This window comes from Hyperoodon ampullatus, assembly GCF_949752795.1.
Source record: "Hyperoodon ampullatus genome assembly, chromosome: 10".
Taxonomy (NCBI): Eukaryota; Metazoa; Chordata; class Mammalia; order Artiodactyla; family Ziphiidae; genus Hyperoodon; species Hyperoodon ampullatus.
In genome coordinates this window covers 9,203,362-9,225,983 of record NC_136923.1, presented here as the reverse complement: position 1 = coordinate 9,225,983, position 22,622 = coordinate 9,203,362, and positions in this window count along the sequence as shown.

Here is a 22,622-nt window from a genome sequence, read left to right as displayed (position 1 = left end):
CTTCACCAATATTTATGGCATTACAAATTTATCTAAAACTTTGTTTTTGTCCCACACACCCAAGGTTATTAATGGGCCAGCTGCTGGTTATTAATCTTCATTTCCTAAAACAAAACTAGCTCTATGTTTCTTGCAGACTGTACATCACACACACAAACCATATCCTGGAAGCCAAATTAAGTTGGAGTCAACAGCCCATTAGAGCCAAGAGCTGTGGACAAAAGCTGTGGGGAATTCCATGTCTAGAGTTGCGGTGATCAAACCACACTGAAATGTAGGAAGGTTCTGGAAACACTGTATTTTCTCATTTAGCAAATAGCACGTGGCTTTACACCTTGTTTTCTTGTTTTGTTTTTTTTTTCCATTCCACTCTGTTTTTGTATAAATGTTTTCTCTCTTTAAAACTGGGCTACAAAGACAAAGTGAAAAGAAGGGCTGAGCCAACATCCATCTAATGACTGGCCAGAAACAAGGAAAAAAGTTCTTATGAAGCAGAATATTAATAACATGAATATGGATTGTGAGTTTAGCATGTTTCAAGAGGTGCTGTTTAGTTACCATTTTATGTCCAAATCAAATGTAGAAACGGAGACTCAGAGAACTTTAGTGATATGCCCAATATCATATATATTATTTGTGGTACATCTCAGGTCTGAACACAGTTTGTTCCAGACCTCTGCTCTTAACAACTACTCCATCTATACTACCCACAAGAAACAAGCTATTTGACTTTAATAACCCTTATTAAACATAAGGAATGAAAGAATGCACTAGAAAATTGCTCAGACTTTCAATACTCTTTGCCAGAGTAGATGGTCTTCCACATAAACGTTCAAACTCAATTTGAAACTGACATACTGCAGCCTGTCACCTGCCACTGGGTGGTGGTTGGTCTTAAACTGTTTGTCACTAATGGTCTACCAGATGCCCAGAGTGAGAAGCAGCTTAGATTGCTTGGAATGAGGCTGGAAAAGCTTAGAACAAAGGAAGTTTCAGATATAAGTCCAATTTTTACCTTTTGTCATGCCAGATAGGAAGTTATTCTATATGTATGAGCCAGTTTGGAACACCAGTTGCTGGAGTTGACAAGAGATCCAATACTGATCATCAGAGGGGCTTCCTCCCTCTGCTAGGTGGTACAGGAATCCCAAGGAGGTTAATTCAACATAAGAAATTTGAGGGACTTCGCTGGTGGTCCAGCGGTAAAGAATCTGCCTTCCAATGTAGGGGACCTGGGTTTGATCCCTGGGTCAGGGAACTAAGATCCCACATGCCACGGGGCAACTAAGCCTTCACACCACAACTACTGAGCTCCCCTGCCTCAACGAGAGAGCTCACGTGCCACAAGCTACAGAGCCCATGCGCTCTGGAACCCATGTGCCAAAACTACCAGAGCCCACCCATCCTGGAGCCCGTGCACCACAACTAGAGAAGAAAAAACTGCACTCCACAACTAGAGAGAAGCCTGCACACCGCAACGAAAGATCCCACATGCCTCAATGGAAATCCTGCGTGCCGCAACTAAGGCCCGACTCAGCCAAAAATAAATAATAAATAAATCTTAAACACACACACACACACACAAACACACACACACACACACAAACACACACACACAAGAAATATGATGAAGGGCTTTTTGATTTACACTAAAGTATTCACTGATCAAGGTCATTAATTCGTTCATAGTTGTAGGTCCCAAATTCCCCAGGATTCAGATCTTTCATGTTCAGATTAGCCACTGGGTTTTGACACTGAGGAGTTTATGATCGGTCCCCACCTTAGAGGACCTGCACCGTCCGTGGGTGCTGCATGGGAGTGAAACACTGGGCTACAGCAGTCTCAGAACGGGTCACCTTTACTCTCCTGCCCGAGTCTTAGAAACTCAAAATCTCTCCTTCAAATGAGGCTGAACTTCTTCTAGCACTCCCTTTCTCACACAAAGAAACACTTAAATTAACTTTCCCACGGGAAGCCCCTGGGAAGAAGCGAGGAAATATGGCTCTCATTCTTTCATGATAAGAGTACAGAAATTAAAGCATACTTAATTTCTCAATTCTCATCCCTTGCCACATCTATTTATACCACACTTCATGGACTTTCCTTGCCTTGTGATAGGGATGCAGCAAGGATGAGTAAGCATTCTCTGCTCAACTCGTCTTACCTCTGATGCCCACTCCCCAGAGGAAACCGCTCCTCCCACCTTCTAAGATTTACCTCCACATTTCTATATAACATTTATCTGCTATATGTTAATATTACAGTTGTTCTAGTAGTTGTTAACTTAGTTTTTTTGTTTGTTTTTATTTTTTTTGCAGTATGCGGGCCTCTCACTGTTGTGGCCTCTCCCGTTGCAGAGCACAGGCTCCGGACGCGCAGGCTCAGCGGCCATGGCTCACGGGCCCAGCCACTCCGCGGCATGTGGGATCTTCCTGGACCAGGGCACGAACCTGTGTCCCCTGCATCGGCAGGCGGACTCTCAACCACTGCGCCACCAGGGAAGCCCTAACTTAGTATTTTTAAAAATGAAAATTTGACTCTTTTACCCTACCCCACAAAACAAACACCCCCCCCCACTTCTTGGATATTAAACCAATATTCAGTGGTATGGCTTTGTAAATACTGTTCACAGTTAATCCTGTAGCATTCTATGATTTCACTGCCTTCTCTATATAGCTTTTTGCTTTCCCTGGAATTAATCATTGCCTCACTTTTTATTCATCCATCTAGCTTTCGATCTTCCTGTTAACAAGCCACTGGTTAAACTTGCAGCATAACCATAATAAATCTCCTCTCAATATACTTTTATCTTATCAAGTAGCCTATCAGTCTTCTTTTATTCTTGGAAACATTCTGGATCCTTCCTTCTGTCCTCCTTAACCTTGGACTGGCTGCTCTCTAGGCTACTACGTACCCTTTGTTCTAACACTTCACCTTACCATTATCTTGGGAATTTCCTTCTTACTTCTTCCTGCTGAGACATGGAGATGAGGAAGGGGTTGGAGCAGCTCTGCTACAAGCATGAAGCAACAAGCATGAGCACAAGGGCCAACATGCCAAGGAGGGCAAAACTAAAAGAAAGAGCGAGCTTGGGTTTCCAATCACATGGTTAACCTACCCTTTCAACTCTAGTCTATCTTCCCCAGATGCTTTGCTGTTTGAGAGGAATAATCTTTTTTTTTTTTGAACCACTGTAGTTTTCTGTTACTTGTATTAATAGTAAAATGCATTCCAATCTAAAACAGACACTGTGAGATTAAGTGACTTGTCCTCGTTCACACAACCTCCAAGTCAAAGGCAAAAATGGAACTTGATCTACATAGGTCACACAAAATACTGTGACTATTACTATCTACTATGTAGTGAGCAACATGATAAAAATTTTATATTGTCCTACCCTGTGAGGTAGAAATTATCTCCATTTTTCAGATAGATATTGAATATCTTGCCCAAATTCTTATACATTTGGGCACTGCAGAATTAGAATTTGAACTTCAGCCTGTCATCTACGTCTATGTATTTAAACACCATGATATATCATCTTTCTCTACGTGGTTCAGTGCTGTTGCTTTGCATCTGGAGAGTCACCATAGAGTCAAAACAATTTTAGATTTTTGTTCTTGGCATTTGTGCCAGGCAATCTCTAAGCTGGCCCTCAATGAGCCCTGGATCCTGGTATTCATGCCTGTGGGAAACCCCTTCCCTTTGTGTGTAAGTGGACCTGGTACTTGTTTCTAACAAAGAGAACATGGCAAAAGTGATGGGATGTCACTGCCAAGATCCGGTAACAAATGGCTGTCTTCCATCTTGCTATCTTGCTTCCTCTCTCTGACGATGCAGGCTACCATGCTGCAAGCTATCCTATGGAGCGGCCCATGTGACAGAGAACTAAAGGAAGCCTCTGACCAACAGACAGTAAGGAACTGAAGCCTTTAGTCCAGCAGCCCAGGAGGAAGGGAATCCTGACAACAATCACTTCAGTAAGCTTGGAAGTGGATCCACCCTCAGCCAAGACCTAAGATGAGACAGCAGTCTCAGGAAATACCCTGATTAAAGCCTCGTTAGGAACACACAGGACTCAGCTAAGTCATGCCCAAAGTTCTGAGCCACGAAGCTGTGAGATTAAAAAATGTGGCTTTGTTTAAGTCACTAATTTGGGGGTGGATTTGTTAAACACCAGCAGATAACTAATACAGCAATGTTCCTACGTGTGCACATCTGCAGAGCTTAGGAAATCCACACGGAAAAAAACAACGCAACTGTGGAGGTTATGGTTTTGAAGAAAGGCTTTCCACAAGAGAGGGGCAGGCAGTCAAATTTTTTTTGCAGCAACCCATTTTTGAAACATGAAATTTATACACTTTTTTTGTTAGATGACGCATTTGGCTGAAGTTTTTGCCACAAACAAGGTTTTCCATCATTCTAGGAAAGTCTTTTTAAGTAGTTAGAGGCAGAAGTAGACTTTCACATTCAATTATGACTTAGGACGGTCCTACAGATTCAATCATAAAGCTTTTATCCATAATAAAGCAATGAGCATGGAGCAGTGATATTCTTAATGAAGTTGGGTTTCCAGAATGTGTATGATTTCTACCTGTTGATGCAATGCATCTTTGTCTCCTCCTGATTTTTTTTCATGGGATATTTGGAAAGACAACACTTCATAATCAAGGAATACAGAGAGGCCAAAGATGGGTAAATGGCTTTACTAAATGCTTTCAAGCTTTTCCAAAGATCTTAGCCTGCAGAGAAGATGAGTCAGGGTTGGTTCCTAAACAACAACAGCCACTGGTTTTTATTCCAACTTAATGAATCTCGAGAGATGCAAGAAGCAATAATTGCTTACCATCCTCCACAAATCCTAGTGATTATGTCTGAGCATTTTATTCCTCTGTTTTCCTGTACTTGCTTCCATCTTTTAAGAGGGCTTTCTAACTTATGCTCAAGGTCTTGCTAGAAAAGTGAGTGGTGAGAAATTCACTTTGAACAGTGTGAGGGCTGAACTGTTTTAGGGACAGCAGTTTATATCAGAAAGGCAAGGACCTGAACTGTTGAGTATTTAACTTACATGAAAACAGAGAAGGTGGGAGGGGTTAGGACTTAGAATTCACTAGCACAACGCCAAGACCAGCAAGCGAGACCCAGTGTCCCAGGTGAAGGCATCCTCACATTCCATTCTAGAAAAGACTGGGTCAGGTGTTGAAACGGCTCAGCCTTAGTGGTCTGCGAGCTAAGTAAATAGACCCATGCTGACTCTTTGATCTTGCATTAGGTTTGAAAGGTTTACTGTTCCCTCCATGGATTTGCAGAAAGCATGTATTTTAATCCTATCAGAACATTTCTCCAGAAACTCTATATCTATCACCAGAGATGGTACCTGAGCTATGAGGCATCAGCTATCTATGATGCTGATGGCTCAGCCTCGGAACCCCTCCTCACCAGGGAGACTAGGAAAGGGAATTCTGAGGTTGGTGCTTTAATGAGACGACACACAGAGCTATGGCTCTAAGCCCTATGATCCAGCTGCTTCTTTGTTTGGGTCACATTTACAGTTTCTGCAGAACTGCAAGCCTGTCACTCAAAATGATGCATGACCATTAATTCGTTGGTCAGTCCAAGCATGGAGGTTTGGCTGGGACAAGGCTATGCACGAAGGAGGGTGAAAATTCATGGAGCTGAAAAGATCGAGAAACTTGAAAACAAGTCAAACTGAAAGTGTAGCCGACTGTCAGTGTCAAAATTGTTACTGTGCATTTCCTGTTATATCGAACCCTTCTGATGTAATATCTCATTTAATCCTCACGGGGCCCCTGTAAGACATGACTACTTGTTGTTTCTCTCTATGGTATCTATTTATAGTTGAGGAAACTTAGGATCAGAAAGGCAAGGTGACTTGGTCAAGGTCAGGGTTCTTAGGTAGAAGAGCTGGGATTTGAGCCTGGATTTGCCAGCATCTAAAGCTACACTGGGCTGCCTTCTAAAACTTGGCTCAGAGGGTGAGGGAGAGATGCTGAGACAGCAGGACCCTAACCAGGAAAGGAGAGGAAGGGAAGGAAGCACAGCCCAGTGAGAAGTCCTGAGCCAGTAACATGGTGACAGTGGCTTTATCTGTAGCATCAGGGTCCGAGTCCAGATGGGGCCTCAAACTCCTCTCAGCAAACAGGGATTCTGTGGAGGGCCACTGTGTCCCCAGGAAAGGACAGATCCAGGTGTTAGTTCATTCAATCTGCCATCCATTCATTCAACAAATATTAAGCACCTACTGTGCACCAGGTACTAGATACATAGTGATAAGAGGAGTGGTAAAGTTTCCTGCTACAACAAGGGTACGTTCTAGTATAGGAGATATGTAGGGAGGTTTGTAGATAGATAGACAATTTCAAATAGCTGTAAAAGCTTTAAAGAAAACGAAAAAAGTCATAACATAGATTAATATAGATTTCTTAGGGTACTATTGAAATGGCGGTAAGAGAAGGTTTTGTTGAGCTGAAAGATCACAGAAAGAGTCAGCTAGGCTACGGTACAAGGTAAGGGATGTGCATTCCAAGCAGGAGTGGGATGTGCAAAGGCCCTGAGGTGGGGACAGGCTTGGCATATTTGAGGAGCAAAAGAAAGTCAGTCTGCTTGGAGCACAATAATTAACAGGGAGGAAGAAAGAGAGAAGATACAATAAAAAAGATCTTGTCATCTAATGGTAAGTGTGATAAGAAGCCACCGGAAGGTTCGAAGTAGGAAACTAGCAGGATTTCAACGGGGCCTGGAGGCTGGGAGGAATTAAGGGCTGCTGCCCTTAATTCCAACCAGAGCACTGGCCGGTGCTGAGATGTAGGTCACAGGAAGCTGGCGTGAGAGTGTGAGGTCAGGGCTTGGTGGGAACAACACTGCGGGGGGTGGGGGTGGGGGGCAGAAGGCTCAGTGGCCACATGGAAGAAACCCAAGGGATCTCAGGGTCAGGCTCTGGAACCTATAACCGAATGCCGTGCCTTCCTGGTCACTGATTCAGCATCCATATTGACACTCGGTCTGGGTGCAGGGATTCAGTGCACTGAGAGAGTTGCTTTTCTAGTTGGAGAGAGAAATTAAACAACTAAATGAAATAATTACACTTTAGACTAAGTGTTCTGAGATAGAGCGGCTGGACGCTGAGCTGCTTTAGATCAGAGAAGGTCCCAGTGAAGAGGTGACTCCTGAAAGAACCAACTCGCAAAGGAGAGGTGACAGCGCTCGAGGCAGAGAGAAGACTGTGGCCAAAACCCCAGAACCAGGGAAAACGATGCCCTGTTTGAGGTAAAGGACGTCAGCCAAGGGCCTTGGAGCTCTGCCAGCAGAGCGGAGATGCCTAGTAGATAAAGCTGAGGCTGGTCGGGGCAACTCATGTTGCCACGATCAGAGCATGGAATTTATCCTAAAGCATATAAGGGTTTTCTTGAGAGGAAAAGCACAAGTCACTCTTTTTTATTTTTAAAAAGTAATAATAGTTAAATGTTAACTGAGGACTTGATCTTGAGCAAATATGTCTCTGTTGTTTTTACTGGGTGCCATTAACTGTTGTAAGCACTTCACTTATGTTAAAGTTTTTCCTCCTCAAAGCAGCTCTTTGAACTAGCTAATCCTTTCCTCATTTTGCATATCAGAAAAATAAAGAACAGAGAGGTCCAGCAAGTTGCCAAAGGTCACACAGCTCATAAATAGCTTAGCCAGAATTTGAACCTGCCTTTGACTCCCAAGTCAAAGACAACCAAGGGCAGGAAGTCACAGGGAGAAGTGAAGAGAAAGAACATGGGCGGGGTTAGCATCTACGTTCATCCTGAACGTAACAAGTAGAGCTTTTTTCTCCCACTTTATCCCTCTCCTATGGATTCATTCAAAAAGTATTTATTGAGCATCTACTATGTTCCAGACCCCATGTTAGATGTTACAGATCTAAATCAGACAAGAGAGCAAAATCAGACAGAGATCCCCCTCTGTGGAGTTTCTGTCTTTTGGGGGTGGTGGAACACATATATTTAAAAAGTACAGAAATAATATGAAATTAAAACAGCAGTAAGTATTGTAGGGGAGAGGCAGGTGATGTTTCAAGAGCAGATGACAGGCAAGGCCACTATGAAATAGTAAAATTGGAGAAGGTTTATCCACTTGGGAGATTATCCCTTGTTGGGGAGGTGCTTCTTGCTCTGGATTGCTGAGTGGGGCTGGGAACGAGGAGGTCTGGGCAAGGGAGGGATGGTTAGCATGCGGACACGCCAGGTGGCTCAAGGTGACTCTGGGCTCTAGATTTACAGGTGAGAAATAAATTTTATCTTTAATCACCATTCCTGGCTTTTCCAGGTCAGCCCAGTCCAGCAGACAGGAAGGCCAGATTCAGAATAATTGGACCAGGATTAAATCTGGCGTTCGGCTGCGGTGCCCTGTGGACCCTGGCTCTGGTGAATCTTCTTCTTCCCCAGCGGGACAGACTAGGAGGCCCCTTGGGAGAAGGAGGTCAGCTCTCCCAGAGCTGTCACCTGTCACTGAGATGTTGGCATCTCAGCAGTGAACGAGGAAGAGGAAGGCAAGGAATGAGCTCTAGGAAGCAGGGTGGTGGGTGGAAAAAGCAAGCAGAGCTCTGGACTCTGACCAACCTGTCTTAGTTTGGGTCCCCCCAGAAGCGGAGTTTAAGGCAAGACTTCAGTGCCAGTAATATATCTGGGAGGTGATGGCAGGAAACACAGGTAGAAGCATGAGGATTCAACAAAAGGCAGGTTTCAAGTCAGTTACCACTGAGGGGAACCGAATCCTGTGAGCTGAATCCTGCTGGAGAATCAGTGTGAACATGCAATGCAGGATTACTTCATCCGGTGGGTGAAGCAGATAGGGTATTTATCTACTAACTCCCATCCGTCATTGGATGAAGGCATCTCCCAGGGAATGCTAAATCCCCAGACCCTCCTACCTGCCCTGTTGATGAAGAAAGCTCAGGTGGGCAGAGAGAGCTAAAGATAGAGTCACAGGTACAGACAGATGTAAATCACGCCACATGCACAGACAAGGTAAATGCTAAGGGGGTGTGGGCATGTTCAACAGCAGCTTCTATATTGTCTCTCAGGGCCTCAGTTTCCACATCCACAGAAGGAACACAATTCCACCCAAATCTCTAAGGACTGAAGAGTCCAGTTGAAAGGCTGCTTTGTAAGAAAGGCTGTTATTTCCCTAACATTTCAGCATACAAATGGTGCCCGTAAACATCTGTTGGATGGATGAACCCATGCAGTTGTACGCTGGAGCCAGCCTGTCCGGGATCACAACAGGAGACTGTTAAATACTCAGGAATTTTGCAAGTCAGTTGTTAAACTGTTGGTAGCTCGAAACCAGCCATGCTGGGTGTCTTTACACACGACAAAGTCAGCAAACACTGCGAATGGGCTTTTGGTTTTCCTTTTTTGCCTTGGAAAGCCAGTTTTTCAGCACAGTACTGAACGGATGTGAAATGGCAGAATGTTAGTCATGTAAGGCATGCTCGAAAAATGTGTATATTTTTTCTTCCATTGAATTTGAAGTTGGCGTTGAAAAAGCTACCCTTTTCCCTGTTTTACTTTTCATTTCTGGTTACCAACATGTGTTCCTCAAAGTGGGCCACAACTCTATCTGTAAACCTGTGTGCATTTCAAGAAATTAAAAGGGGGAGTTAAAAATAAGTATAATGAAATGTTAAATCTGGGTGATGAATACATGGGAGCTTATTATCCCCTGCAATTTTCTGAATGTTTAAAATGCCATCAAACAAAAGGAAGAGGAAAAATTGAAGATGCTTCTCAACTCAACTCCCGGTCTGACGCCCGGGGGCCCCTGGGACTGGATGGAATGAGAGTTTCAACAGCAACACACCGAGAGACACCTGAACAGCACAAGTGCCGTCCGTGCACTGTGGGACCGAGGCAAGGCTCCAATTAAGCCTTCACCTGCCTGCAAAGTTGAGCACAGAGAATTACAAGAGCTCCCCAGACTCAGATGGGGCCTTCCTAACGTCTATAATCAGAGGTAAAGGGGTAGAAATGATAATTAACACATGTCACATACACCTTGTAAATGTCACCAAAAAACATACCTGAGAAATTCAAAATTATTCATTGCTTTCGTCATAGAAAACTTTTTTCACTGCATGGTTATTAATCATTACAAACTGGTTAAACCAATGAAATCTTGCATCCTTGACTTAGTTCCTCTTCATTGTAGAATGATCAGTAAACATGATACAGGCAAGCAATTGCAGAAGGTATTTCTTTTCCTCTCATGGACCATATCCCATAGAACTTTTCAAAATAATCAATTAGTAATATCAAAAAGTTTACACTGGGGCTTCCCTGGTGGCGCAGTGGTTGGGAGTCTGCCTGCTGATGCGGGGGACGCGGGTTCGTGCCCCGGTGCGGGAGGATCCCACGTGCCGTGGAGCGGCTGGGCCCGTGAGCCATGGCCGCTGGGCCTGCGCGTCCGGAGCCTGTGCTCTGCAGCGGGAGAGGCCGCAACGGTGGGGGGCCCGTGTACCGAAAAAAAAAAAAAAAAAAAAAAAAAAAAAAAAAAAAAGTTTACACTAAGTTGTTTTTTTTTTTAATTCACTTCCCTGTATCTCTACCAAAGAGTCATGAAGAAGACCTTAGGCAGTATGAAATTCAACGCTCGTCACATGCACACATCCCCGTTTGAGTCTCTGACAGAGGGACATATCCAAACTCTGTTAGAATCCTTCTAACTTCAAAGGCCTGACTTGTGATCAGCTGCCTGGACAGACCTCCTACATCTCCCACCCAAGCATCAGCTCATCCCTGTAGTCTGGCCTCTTCAAAAGCTTCTCAAGTGAGACATTTTCTGGGTACTGCACTCCTCTGGCCTCTGTTCCCCAGACGTTCTAAGTCATCATGCCTTTTGGAGAAGCCAGCATCTGTCCTGAATAAAGCGGATGAAATGTGACCACTCAGGGGACACAGGACTATTCATTTGTTTTCATGCCTTCTTTCAGCAAGCCCTTAACTAACCCTGTGTGGACAATGTTAAGTTTCCAAATATGTTTTAAAAGTGACTGTAACAAAAGCAATATATCTAACTTGCATCACTCTGGTAATCTGATTTTCTGTGGAGCCTAAAGGCGGGTTTTATGCTCACTGATGTAGTGGAACTGTGTGGATTTTGCCTGCCCAGCGCCTCTTCCCTCTTCTTCCGGGAAAGCACCCGACTGTGTTTTGGAGAATTGCTCTCCCCGCCCCCCAGTTGAGTATGGTCTTGGTGGGACTGTTCCTCAAGGCGGTCACCTTGGGGATGGGTGTCAAGACCTCTCTCCTGGGAATGTGAGCCTTGAGCACAGAGACGGTGGCTGGGAGGGGCTGAGACAGCCCAGTAGGGGGACCAGCGCTGGCTTTCTATTTGTGCCTTGACTCTCGGTCCTTGGAGCTACTGTCTCCCCTCGTTCTTAGCACTCATGTCCTACCAGCTGATACATCTCTGCAGCCAGTCTCAGCTTCTGTTTCTTAAAAAATAAAGAACCCAAGACAATACAATTGCCAAATAAGCTGCAGACTACATTGCTAAAAAGAGGCCAAAAACAGCAAAAAGCTACGGCACTCTTTGCTTCTTTACTCACTGAATTACTCATTCATTCAACCATTCACCCAAACACCCGTCAGTAGGTCCCCACTAAGTACCAGAAACCAGAGACTCCTTCCAAGCCAGACTTGGGAAGACCTGTTCAAACAGCTTCAGATGCACTGAATACTAGCAGCATCTGATACGTATGTACCCTTTTATGCAGAGAGTTATCAACAGACACTGTCACAAATGTTCCTTCAAGTCCAATCTCCTTTGAAAGCAAAGTACTCCCCCACCTCCCCAAAAAGAAAGAACTCACCTAACATTTGCTTTAACTTCAGCTTTTATATATACTTATATTTATAAAATATAAATTTAAACCAAACACATATTCCCTTTTACAAACAGTGTCTGAAATAAATACTATAACAGACATGGTTAGGCTTCCAGTCTCTACTTAGGTATGTGTGACTGAAAGCACCTTCGTCCGGAGTATTTCTCAGCAAACCAGATGTTCCCACCTCTCCGCACTCAGCCCCGGGACTAACGTTCATCCCGGCGGTCTCGGCGTCTTGTGCTCTCTGGAGGCCTTTTCTGAAAGTGCTATACCTCATTTAGATACACCTATGTTTCCACCGCCTGGGATTAAATTCCTTCTAGCTCCATATTTTTTCTGATGGGAGTAAATTGATTTCTCTTTTTAACTGTGGCTGCTTTAACCCAGTCCTTATGTATTACATGTAATAATTTTGTTTAACTTAAAATGTCCCCTGAAGCTTAGAGAGACTGGAGCGGGCAAGGAGGTGGGAGTTTCAGATCTTGCAGCAGGAAGATCTACTTCCTGGACCTGCCTCCGTCTGGAATTTCCCTTTGACCTTGGGTCAGTAACTTAACCTCTCCAGGTCTTCATTTGTAACGTGCACTAGACTCCAAACCAGGCATAGTTTTTGAAAGTTTCTGTTTCTATATTTTACCCCTGATCTACTGAAGCAAAAATTCGGGGGTTGGGGAATCAGGAAAGGATATTTTCCAAAGCCTCTCTTAATGGTTGTGAACAAATTGATCCACGGATGTGTGTTCAGGAAACATTAAAAACCTAACAAGAATGGCTAACACGTGTGGAGCGAATCATAGATTCGCAGACTGTGGTTATCTTGCTTTCACAGCTAAGGAAACTGAGGCCCAGAGATGTTAGGAAACTTGCTTGAGGGCACACAGCCAGTCAGAAGGGAGCTGGGGTCCCAGCGTAGCTAGTCCATCCTCGGAGGTCCAGCTCCCCATCACCACACTCGACGATACGTGGGAACCACTGTGTTAGGTGATGTAAATGATCTTTTCCAAATTTATTACCAGCTTTGAGTTTACTCAAAGCTTTGATTTTACTCGAAGTTTTACAGCTTTTGAACTGATTTCCGAAGGCTCTACTTTGTTTGTGACGTCTTAAACATATTTTAAAACAACTGACAGGGAGAATTCTTTTACCATTAAAAAAGGTTCTCTGCGAATGTTGTTCCTCTGCCTGGAATACCTCCTTCCCTGTTCTTAACCATCATTGCTTTCGTCCTCCAAGGCCCCACGTAGATGCCATTCCATCCAGGGAGTCTTAATAACACTCTGTCACTATTAATTAGCATGCCGGAGTCTTAATGTGGGGAATATGACGTTACCTTCAATGACAGTGCACACGTCCCCAGACTTTCAGTGTCTGGGCTAAAAATCATGGACCCTGATCAGCCTCTCTTTTGGCTCTTTGCCCAGGAGATGGAGCCAAAGGAGCCAGGGAATGGATCAGGCCATCTTGGAGGTCAGTGTGATCCTCACAGCCGTGTGCTTTGCACCAAATCTTCAGAACCCGGTCCTCAACTTCCACTCGCTTCTCCTAGAAGCCTTCCTCACCGTCCAGAGTGTGGGCCTGGGCTCCTCTATCTTTTGCCCACAAGGTGTATGTTCTGGGGTATCATCAGCAACTAAGACACACACACATACAAACAGGCACACACTCTAGTAAGCATCATCTAATTAGGCAAGAGCCTTTCCATTAGTCCCCTCTCTTCAAAGAATATCGTACAATACCTTCAAAATCCAATCCAAACTTCAAACTCAAAACGCATGATGACCGCCTTTCCAAACTGATTCCAGCCCTAGTATGTACCCAGAGGCCCTAGTCAACACCAAGGCATCCTCCTCCACACCTCTCTCACGTCCAATCTATTCCTATTCCAATCTAGGCCACCGTCATCTCTTACCTCCTGAAGATCTCACTGCCTCGAACCCTGCTCCACCCCAATCCATTCTAAAAAGAGTGATCTTTGTCAGGAGCCTCCCACTGTCCCAAGAATACAGTCCAGTTTGAGTCCTGTTTCCCTCAAAACAACTCACTCTCCAATTTTACTGAACCACTATGTCCTTTCTATATATTCCCTAGCAGGGATTCCTGTTCATACACCTTCCCCATATTTCGCTCTTTTGTCAACCTCTTTCTATTTCCCCTTCACCGTCCAACTTCGGTGTCATTTCACCCAGGAAGCCTTTGCTGACACTTTCAACTCTCACCACGAGAACATGACGCACCTTTTCTATGGCCCCCATGCTTCCCACTGTCACTCATCACACTTTGTTGTGACCATTGGCTGATTTTACTCTCCACACAAGCTCTTTAAGGAAAGGAACTATGCTTTCTGTGATCCTGCTTATATGGTTCAAGAATTGGCAGATGTTTGGCACTCATGAAATCTTTATTGAACTGTTTGCCTTTAATCAGCCAAAGGTCTTTGGTTATTTAATATCCATGATGGCAGCCCGGTTAGAACATTATGTGAAAAATAAATGATCGTGAAAGGATAGATACAATTTAGTCTCATGCTTCCTGGAAAGGTATGAAGCTCTGAAACCACTAACCCCATCCATTTAGATAAATACTGTAAGGTGTTAGTAGTCTTCTACCTTTAAAATAGAGACCTTCTTTCTTTTCCTTGGATAAGGCACAATGAAATCCATTTCTCATTCTGAAAATAAGAAAAAGAACAAACTTCTTTCCAAGTTAATACTCAAGAATTTTCCATTAAGTTTAGCAGCGATAATTTGACCCAGAGTATATGTGAATCCTTGTGATAATATGTAACATTAGAACAGGTCTGTACTTTCAGAGTAATGTGGGACTCAGCTAAATTTATAATAGGGCCACAAAATGATATAGATTTCAAAGACTATTTCTTGGGTATGGATTTCAAAGACCACAAACAAAATATGCGCTTTTTTTTTTTCCTATTTCTGTTTACCTTCCCAAATAAGTTATGAAGAATTTCTCTAAGATACAATCATCCCTACCATCTCAGGGACTATTAAGAGAAAGGATACTGTAACAGTTCAGACTGGAGGCCTATATTAAAGGACATGGCTATTTACACAGGACTAACTCCAATTGCTTAAGAGGAAAATTTCTTTGGTGTCTGAGTCAGAGAGCTTAGCTGCACAGTTCTCTCCCCAGTCACTCGAATGACCAGTTTGAATCTTGGTTCATTTAGCTGCATGGGGACCTCATTACATGCTGTATACTCAAAAGGTCAACAACTCCTCACACTGAAAAAAAAAAAAAAAGAAAAAAGAGAAACCCCTCCAGCCAAACAGCTGAATAGCACTGTAAATGTTAGCAAATGAGAAAACGCAGAGAAGTCCCTGCTGGAGGAAGACACACGGCAAAACAACAAAAGCACAAAGGGAAATTCTCTGTCATCCACCCTGGTCCCAAAGCAGGTCTTCTGGTCAACCAATGTGTTGATTAATTAAAAATTTATCACCTATTCAGATGTCTAGCTTTCAAAAAGATGCAACAAAATTAGATATACTTAAACTCATTTACTTCCCCTGGGGCTTCAGGACATGGCAAGAACTCAGAGAAATACAACAAGACAGATTATCCATCCATTCTTACCATTCTTTCCCCCTAAGATCAAGCTTCCACAAGAGTTCCGCCACCAGGAACCTCAGAAAGTCAACTACACTGGGCCTCCCTGCTGCCATTTAAAAAATGACAGTATTTAAAAAAAAAACAAAAACAAAACATGACAGTATTGGGGGGTTGCTGTCTCTCCCAGTTTTAACTCAATAAATAATATATTCTCTTGGCTAGAAAGTTATACTGATACCGGAAGAACCCAGTTATTGGTTTCTGCAACCACAGTTATTTTTTTCTATGTAAATAGTGCTAAGGTCTTTTACCGGTGCTAAATTTCTTAATGGAGTTGTTAGAAAATCAGATTCAGAAGACAATTTGTAAAGTTGTTAGATCAATTAATTCAGAGAAAGTCGGTTGGTGCTTTTAAGTGTGTTGAATTTTTTAGATATTTTCTCAAATACATTTCCTTTATCACGTCTTTGTGGTTGCCTTTAAAATTAATATTCTGATGCTAAAAAATCCATAGTGGATAAAATGGGCAAAAGATATTCCATAAAGTGAAAAAAATACAGTGTCTGAGTAAACAACTGCTAAGTTATTTTTATTTTTTTCCTAAGAGAAGGCTGTAAGACCCATCAAACACTATCTCAAGCAGGGCAGCGCATTTATAATTAGCCACTGAATCCAACCCTTTTCTTAAATTTTCCTTATTAATGACAGTTCCTAGGGATTACTCCCATTTAGGAGGTTAGGAATCATTATGCTTTATTATCTTCCATGTCAACAAATATTATTAGGAACATGTGAATTAAATATTCAAGGCACTTAATGCATTTATTTACAAACCCCCAAAAATGAATTTATTCATGTTGTCCCATCTGGAGTCATGCTTCATCAAGCATTAAGAAGCCTTCTACTACAGGCCTTTCACACTTTGACAAATCTGTAAGCCTGGCTCTAGGCATGAGAATCAACAGGTAAATCTGTAAAGACACAAGGTGAGCTAAAATAAAACCCTAGTCGTTTTTCAAATGACTGCGCTAATCATTCCAATTGTGCTTTTGTTGAAACATCTTCTCCTTAAAGAACTCCAGAATCTCATGTCCACTCTGTCCAGAATAACAACAAATTCTCCTTCCACATCAAGTTCAAATTACCCATAAGTTTGCCATTCACTTTGTCTCTTCTTTTCAAATCCGTGGATGATTTCTTTAAAACGAGCCACTCAAAAGAGGGCCATAAAATAAGGACAGTCATTTTTCAAAACAGGTATCTAAATCACTGAGACATTTTTGCCTTGTAGAAAGGTTGACACATACAGTGTCGATTCATTTTTATTTCTAAATTTGATTTGTTGAGTGGGTTGGAACCCTGTAAGGCAAAAATTCTCGTAGGCACCTAAGATGTTTTCAAAACAGCATATTAGGGCCAGATTGCATCAAATATAGAAGAACACTGAACTATCACTGTCTCTAATAGAATTTCTGGAGAACCCTCTGAACAAGGTAGGCCACTTGACTGCCCTAGTAAGTGGAGACTAAAGATGACTTTTTTTTTTTTTTTGCGGTATGTGGGCCTCTCACTGCTGTGGCCTCTCCCGTTGCGGAGCACAGGCTCCGGATGCGCAGGCTCAGCGGCCATGGCTCACGGGCCCAGCTGCTCCGCGGCATGTGGGATCTTCCCGGACCGGGGCACGAACCCGTGTCCCCTGAATCGGCAGGCGGACTCTCAACCACTGTGCCGCCAGGGAAGCCTAAAGATGACTTTTTAAAAAGAGCTGAGATTTTGTCAACGGTGGACATCACAGAGTACTGCAAGGATGATCTGCATTTTTACATTAAAAAAATTCTCAGTGAAGAGGGAAAATCAGAATGAAGACTGTTTACCTGCCAATGGAGATGAGAAGCTTTGGGAAGTATCTAAGAGGTGAACTGAGATTTATTAGATAAAAGTTGACCATAAGGGCTATGAGAAAAACCTGAAAATATTCAGGCAAAAAAGGCAGGAAAATGTGGAGAATCAATGAGAGAATTCAGGAAGACCAATTTTTCAGTACTCCTTTTCTAAATATACTGTCAGGAATGCTAGTGATTATTCTCTCAAACTGTGCTTACGAATGACCCACTTTGATGTCCTAATGTCCTATTTCCTCATGACATCTCTAGTAGATGAATTTCTGAAAAGCTTCCTTACAGATCGAACATATAGCAAACATGTGACAACAGACAGATCTGGAGGGAAATCAGACCTACAGCCATGGCAACCAGGGTAATCAAGCAGCACCTTTTCTGAGCTGGGAATAAGGAAGATCCCAAACATTACAAAGGCAGGGTTGGGATAGGGGGTAGAATTCTTTCCTAGCTCACTATGGGGTAAGCGATGATGGAAAACATTTAAGTTTGGATGAATCTGTGTTGGATAGGAGAGTCAAAAGCAGCGCGACAAAGCTAATGTAGGATGTCAGTATGTTAGGCAGCCCACGCTCACCCACCCATGTAAGGCACAGAGTCACATGGGCTGTGTTCCTTCAAACAAGAGGAGGATGTTCAAACTGTAAAGCCTCAATGAGAATGAGAGAAAAGTAATGCTTGGCAAAGGGGATGCTCTATTGAAACCAGAGAGAAGGTGAGCACTAGTATTCTTGTACCCGGTCTTCCACCCAAAGTATATACCTTAGGCACCTGCATCACTGAGACAATCCATCCAATCAGGATGATGGCTGCCTAAATGGGAGAATGACCAGGAGGTGACCAGCAGACCAAAGAGATCCATCTACAGAGAACAGGAGTCCTCTAAGTATGTAAAAGCATACAGCTGTCCTCTGGCATCTTCTTCCAGCTCATCAGAGCATGGTCTCCTCCTCTCCATCATCAAATTCCTCTGCAACATGGGACCCTACATGTATGAGACTCTATCACAGCCAAGAGCCATGGTTTTTAAACATTAGCATGTCTAAGAATGACCTGGGAAGTCTGTTATATATTTAGATCCTTGAGTCTCAACGCCAGTAGTTCTAATTTACTAGGTCTGAGGTAGAACCCAAGAACCTACATTTTTAACTGCAGGGAATCCTTGGACCTCAGTTTGGCAAACACTGGCATAAGGAAACCACTCTTCCTTCTTGGAAAGATGCACCCTTGGAAAATCCAGATCATATCAGACAGAATCTACTTCTTCCAGACTTTGTAGAGGGAACAAAGGAGAAAGACAAACCTGTGCTTTCGTTAATTAAAGGTAGTTAATACATGGAATAAGGGTTAAATTTTAAGTCCTGCTATGATGAACACTTCAAGCTTACCCTAGAAAAACTGACCACCTCCTATAATTAGTTATGGTAATTGTCCACGAGAGGTCTTGATCTGATAAAACGGCGGTGGACATGAATGGGACTTCGGGAATCATACTTGATCTTAAGAAACCCTTCCTTGGTAAGCAAACCATTCCTAGTAGAAAGGGTTTACATACACAGTGGCCAAGTAGACTCTCTTCCTTTGTGTATCAAGAAATCATCCATGGGGTTGGGTCTGAATTCTAAACTAGGGCATCCTGTTATGATCATGGCATGGCCAGTAGAAACAAGGAGAATATCTTACTGCTGGAAAGACAAGAGATGCAATAATAGGTTTCACTCTGTTATCAATGATAGGGAATTGTCTTTGCAACTATTTGACTTCTACTTTAATTTCTTTAAGGAAACCTGTGGATATCTGATATGTTTCAAGTAGGAAAAAAAAAGGAACTTTTACACCATTAAAACAGAGATAGTATGCAACTATCAAATTATAGAAAGTCAAAAAGATTTTAATTCACATGTTCCTATTTCTAACTACTCCAGGAGAGTTGTGATCTGGCTGATTTTTTCTGCAAAATGTGAGTATCCAGCCCTGACCTGCTTTGTTAAATCTGGCTTTGCATATAACAGAGCTTAACTCTCTGATTTCTGAAGCACCGAGAAGAAACATGTAAGGACACTTTTTAAATTGAGAGCTTTTTATACACAAGGGATTATCCCTCTCTCTCTTTGATAGATTCATTATTGTTGCCCTACGCTCCAGGCAGTGTTATTCTGACAGTCTTAAATTCTGAACTCCTAGAAAATTGAAATTACACTGTAGCCTTGTATTTTATCTTAAAAGGGTCATAAGAAATTTGCACTCATGATCAAAATACCCCAGACAGATCTCCTTTCTACAGTTGTGACCTAGACAAGTAAGCGTATACCCCTATACCAGGGGATTGGAGGAGAAACAAAACAAGCATCCACTTCAACTGTCAGTGGAATATCTCATTTAGCTGCCTTCTGTTGCTTCCTAGGTTAAGACAGCTGATCTTGCTAGTACAGCTAGAAAACAAGTTTACTAGCTATAGAGGAGACTAGCTGATATTTTCCAAAGTGCACTTATACTTCTTTTTCCCCACTTACTCTAAAGCACTATTCTAAGGGAGCTAGAACAGAAAATAATATTCAAACTGGAAACAGAGGAAGCTTAGAGTAAAGGAAATGACATGTTTTGTGTAAACTAGTGATGGTAGAAGTGGATCTAGAAGTTTGATCTCTGGATCCCCTGCAAGCCCTGGCCAAGTCTGTTATTTTCCCACTTCTCTTGTCAAAGTTCCTCGCCCCAAAGATTTATCATTAAACATGTATTGAGCATTGACGATGCGGCAAACACTTAGTTTAGCTGTACACGTTAAGATCTCTTCTTGTCTTTGGCTTGCCCTATCCGAGAAGGCCACCATATCCCTCATCTGTGCAAATGGAGGGATGGACTACATTTTCTCTCAGGTTTCTTTCTAGCTGGGACCAACCCTGTAGTTTGTCTTCAATATACAGCAAAAAGGAGGAAGAGACAAGTTACTCAGATCATCATCAAAAAGTTTGCCTAATCAATTCCCATTTGTATTTGCAGAGAGGTTGAAAGACCTGGCATCCTCACCTATTTCTGATGGGTTAACAACTTCTACATTATATGAAACACTGGGTTGCTTGATGATATATCGTAATAAAGGGTTGTAATAGCCAGAGTGCGTGCTGGTTCTGACCATTTGTCACGCTGCTGGCTTGAAATCATTTATTTCTCTTAGTCACCATGTTAATGCCCAGGTTTGTACTTGTCCTGTTACATAAATCAGTAGTTTAAATGGAAAAGAGATCAGACCCTTATTGATTGCAATCAGCCTTTGAGACAACCTCCCACACACACACACACAAAAAAAACAGACATAGTCTAGTCTCTATCTGGTCCTCATCTCAATCATTTCAGAAGAAATTGCTCTGAACTAGTACAATTCTGATATCACATCCATTTGTATGTAACAAGAAAAGTTAAAATATTTTTCCAATAAATGCTTAAGAATGAAAGCTTGTCTCTTGTGTATTTGCTGTCATATAAGATCTGGCTTCAGAAGGTCTAGCTTGAACCTCTGAGAAGGCTGATTGCTTACCCTGTCAAGTATTCTTTACTTTTCAAAATGTTCTCATGCTTTTGATCTCAACAGACCCTCACCACAATGCAAGGAGGTAAATGGAACGCTTGCAAACGAGGAAAATGCAATATTTATAGAGGACACATAGGGTCCATACGGAACAGTGTGTATGTAGTCTTAAGTCAGCCTGTCAATGACAGAGACAGAAGTCAGACCGAGCACTGCTAACTATCTTCAACAGGGCCATGATTTTACCCAAAATAGGGTGGATGTTACACAGGGCACAGGAGCTAAGTTTCCGGGCTCTGACTCGGTCCTCTCCGTCAACCGATCACCCCGACCTTTTCCCTTCCCTGGTATCACCCCATCAGCCATCTGACTCACACTCTGGAGCTGGGCCCTTGTCCAGATCTGAGTAGGATGCTTAGAGTCTGAGGCAATGCCAAGGTTCCTGTACACACTTCAACCCAACCCGATGACAATCCAAATACTAAACCAGAAAAGAAGCATGAGAACATTCCAATATGGTTCTTGGTTTTCCTACAATGGCTACTTGGATGCTTTCTTTCACATATTAAAACTTTTCCAAGAATACTTTGGAGGGGTGCCCCTGCTTTGTGGATACCCTACGCATGAGCCCACGGGGGCATCAAAATCAGCCACTTGGAAGTGAACGGCAAAGAATACAAGTACACACTTCTCCTCACCTACGAATAACCAGTGCCCATGGCGGGGCCCCTGCCACACCAGTGCCACCTCAGACCCAGATCCCTGCAGGGGTCCGCTGTCTGCTCTCTGACAAAACCTTCCATGAAGAAGCACAATAAACAGTGAGCTTCCCTGAGGTGCCATGCTGTTGCTTCCGTTTCCTGCCACCAGGGCCAGAAGCCCAGGTGCTCTTCTAGCTGAGTCAGAATCATTCAGCTCATGAATAATCCTGTCACAACTAGTGACACGCTCCATAGAATCGTTCAAAGTTAATACAAGTCTAAGTTTAAGAACTTGATGGAATCCAAACACAGCTTCCTCGCTGGGGGCGGCAGCAGTGGCCAAGAGAGGAGGAGTCACGGGCCCAGTAACTTCATAATAAATACGCTCCTCAAACTGCCAGTGGGAGGGTGAAATTCCCATCGTATCCATCAAAACTCAGAAACTGTTCCTTCCATGTGCAAGTGAGTTTTAAAAGGAACAATTTGCATTTCCAACCACGGTGTCTGGAGCCAGAGACAAGATTTAATTCCATACCCAACTTCACTTTGGCAACTGTGTATTAACCTGTCCTCACTCTTTGATGAGACACTTAGTTATGAATCGATTTCCCTGGCAGTAGTTAGCAGTGTGCGGTGGAGGAAAGGTAATGTACTGCCGTGTAACCCCCCTTCTTTGCAGCTCTGATTTGCTTGTCCAGACATGCGTTTGCGGCGGAACCGAATGGTCCAGTTATGTTTAAATTCCAAGTACAAACTTTAACAAAAATTATTCATGGTTTACTATGGAAGAAAGCCAGGGTGACCGTTAGACACTGTCTTTGTAAATAAGCAAGATAATGACCGGGGGAGCAAATGCAGACGATATAGCCACTGCATATTTTAAGCAGCTATGGTGTCACTGCTAAAACAATACTTTAAATTATGTTTCATCTGAGACCAATATATGGGGACTGGGTCATGAGCCTGTGTTCCCCTTTGAGAAAAGCTGATTGTCTGATATGTATGCTAAAGACCTACCTGTAGTTAAAGCCATG